At 40.8% G+C, this 3,174-nt stretch overlaps 1 long non-coding RNA gene across 1 annotated transcript in view; it reads right to left on the bottom strand.

Annotated features, from left to right (window-relative positions):
• LOC120039533 overlaps nt 1-2,918 on the bottom strand; it is a 6,648-nt gene extending 3,730 nt beyond the window's left edge. The window contains exons 1-2 of the long non-coding RNA XR_005475443.1: nt 2,659-2,918; nt 1,905-2,004 (exon numbers count right to left, since the gene is read on the bottom strand). This is a non-coding gene — a long non-coding RNA (uncharacterized LOC120039533). The remainder of the gene's footprint in view (nt 1-1,904; nt 2,005-2,658) is intronic.
• Between the last annotated feature and the right edge of the window lie 256 nt (nt 2,919-3,174).

The following is a 3,174-nucleotide window of genomic DNA, read 5'->3' as shown; positions in this document are numbered from 1 at the left end:
ACCATCCGACGCCACGGGAGAGGAAATGCTTTATCTCCTGTATAAGGAAGTAGTCCTATTCAAATTTGAAACATGTGCAAATTGGGGACAGGCAAAGCACGAGGCGACACTCCATGGTTTCCTTAAGCGAGGCACGGGTGAAAGAGGCCCGACAGGGAGGCACAGTCCCACACCAGACTTGCCTCACACAGCAACAACAGACACATGACTTTGAATGTCATATAAACTCTCAGTATAAGATTGAAAAATCATCACTAGAGTCGGGACAGGACTGGTGTGTAAATAAGGCCTACATCAGCCGCCATTTTGGGGATGGATGAAAACAGTTGCTTGGTTATAAATGCATATTATATGAAGGCCTGGGATGTACTCGTTTGGTAGCAATGCAGTGAAACCAAAATGAGGAGCTCTATGCATCCGTTTGTTGTTTTGAGGACGCACATGTTCAAGGATGTAATGTTATAATTGTGTGCATGTACGCCCGTGTACTGCTGAACATGGGTTACAACACAGTGGCCGTTGCATTTATTGTTTGTGTCCCGATTTAACCTCGGTCTTCAAAGTAAACAGGGAAACTCACCCGAAGGTTCTCCTTTCTATGATACCGATTTGCCTCTGTCACGTGTCGTGTAAAAGGCATAACATTGCACTACAATATTAATACATGCAATCTAAAAATGTATGGAGGGCTACTAAATAAAATGATCCAAAACCATGTTTCCATGTGTCAACTAACTTCCACTGATTTGAATGCAGAAATTGGGTTTCACTGACGACTTGCTGTAGTCTGCAGAGCAATGAACTGGTACCAGAAAGAATAGCTGTAGTGTGCAGAGCAATGAACTGGTACCAGAAAGAATAGCTGTAGTGTGCAGAGCAATGAACTGGTACCAGAAAAGGGAGAGAAAGTCAGGCTGCAGCCAGACCAGCTGTAAACTGAGCCCTCCGCCGAGGCAGGGTCCGCTAAGGCTGCGTCTGTGGGGCACTGTGTTATGTGGACATCTGTGTGAGCTAAGTTGAGTTGGCCACCACACCCACCTGAGTGTGCCACATCCCCACTGTTTAGCTCCAAGAAAACACACTGTGACTGCACCACAAGCCTTGAAAATATAAGCCACTGACAGATCCTATATATCTCCCACAACATATGGTTTATAAAATGAGCCTCTTTGGTGAGGGGGGGTCATATGACGTCTCATATGTTGATGTTATTCCTACAAATTTGAACTAGCTGCTATCCTGCATATTTTTTTCATACAAGGAAATTAAAATAATTTGCTGAATTTACGAAGAAAACATTTATTATCAAAGCGTGAGACTGCGTCTAAAAAAGTTTTGAGGGCACTGCGCAGGACCTATCGTATGATATGCCAACCAACCAATAACAAACTAGAACGGCCGGTAAATTTAGCGCAGTAACAACAACAAACATTTCTTAAAAGTGGTGTAATCTTTTGCTCAATTGCAAAAAAAAAATTATGTTCCTGAAGCACAGCCGTACAAAGCAGCCTCAGCACGACAGGAGAATCGATACATTTAACATTATATTTCTGTTATCTATGTCAGAACGCCGTGTACTGTAGCCTACCGAGATGACGATGCGCGCTCGGTGTCATATGGGTCATGGGAGGGAGTGACATAACAAGTTCCAAAACGTTGCAAATGCAGCAGAAGTGTGCATGTTCAAATCAATGCGTGACTGCATTGGAGAAAACGGGGTTCATGTCAGAATGAAGCATGGGTGTTGAAAAAGAAAGTGAGCACCAAAGTGATGCTGTACGCGTGGCAGTGTTTATACGACATCTAAACAGTGAAAAGAAAAATGGCGTTTGTATGAATGACGAATAAACACAAACAGATCGATTGAACTATTGACATATCGATAGAAAAATGTGTATATTTACCTATTGTTCTGAGTTTTTCTTGAAATTGGCGAAGCTTTCGTTTTCTTTCGGGAAAAGTCGCTATTGTACGGTAAAACAGACGCGTAACCATGTTCTGCTTCTATATGACAAAGTAAACAAAAACAACAGGGTTAATTTCTACACATGTAGGCTAATAGATTAAACGTAACAAGGGATATAAACTGACAATCACATAATAGAACTGTCAGTGCCATATATGACGTAGCCTAAGCAAAACATGTTATTTGATAAAAGTGGTTATGGTTACGTAGATAAAGTCGTTGACACTGCTGGAGCAAAGCACACGATTCAGGACAATCTAATATTGACTATCTACGTAACCATTTATAATAAACATCATATACATCATGTATTCTGCTAAGAAACTGTATCTTGGAACTTGTCCCTAACCAATTTTAAACAAGGCTATAGCCATCAGATAAAACAGGTTATAAGCATTGACTGATCATACTAATGCAAAACTACAAATGCAAATAGGTTATATCTAAAGACTTTTCTTAATGTGTTGACTAGTTTGTTTATATGCAAGTTATATCTAGGTCGGTCGGTCTGCAATAACATCACCGCACCAGCACAGTATGTTCATTGCTCATAAAGTGACATCATAGCTGCGCTATGGCAGTGCACGTCCACAACTTCACATAAGATAGAATAGAAACAGTTTTAATTTTCCTAACGTTAAATACGGTCATTAACCCAGTCAAAGCCACTTGACATTCTGGCATCGAAATACCTCTGTCTCTTCTTTCCAAGTATTCTGCAGCCTCCAGGAGAATTAAAAGAGAATTAAGTTCCATCTTGTTGACTTGTATAAAAATATAAAATAAAATCTATATACACAAATGTACAGCTAATGTAATTTTTTTTTATATGAGACAAAACTAAAATAAAAACTAAAACTGTGTTAGGTCGATACGAACGTCTATGTTCAGTTCTGAGTCTTTGGGACTCCCAACCAGATTCATATCAACTGCACCTAACTAAAAACCTGCGAAGTAAAGGACGGCTGTTCTGGCCAATTAGAAAATAATAACGTCCACATATGCGGCCCCTGAATACGTGCCTTGGCCAATAGGGAAGCTCAGTGACGGGTTTACCAGGAGCACGTTGATACATTGCGAATTGCCTTGTGATTGGCTTGACAGTGATAGTAACAAGGTAGAAGCTATACCCTAGCAACAACGCGTGTGACCCAGCCCCGTAATCGTTCATTGGTCGGATATCTAGATAACTGGCTGTTGATTGGCAG

Source organism: Salvelinus namaycush, unplaced genomic scaffold, assembly GCF_016432855.1.
Source record: "Salvelinus namaycush isolate Seneca unplaced genomic scaffold, SaNama_1.0 Scaffold278, whole genome shotgun sequence".
Classification (NCBI taxonomy): Eukaryota; Metazoa; Chordata; class Actinopteri; order Salmoniformes; family Salmonidae; genus Salvelinus; species Salvelinus namaycush.
The sequence above is the reverse complement of the archived record's forward strand: the minus strand, read 5'-3'. Positions and strand labels throughout refer to the sequence as shown.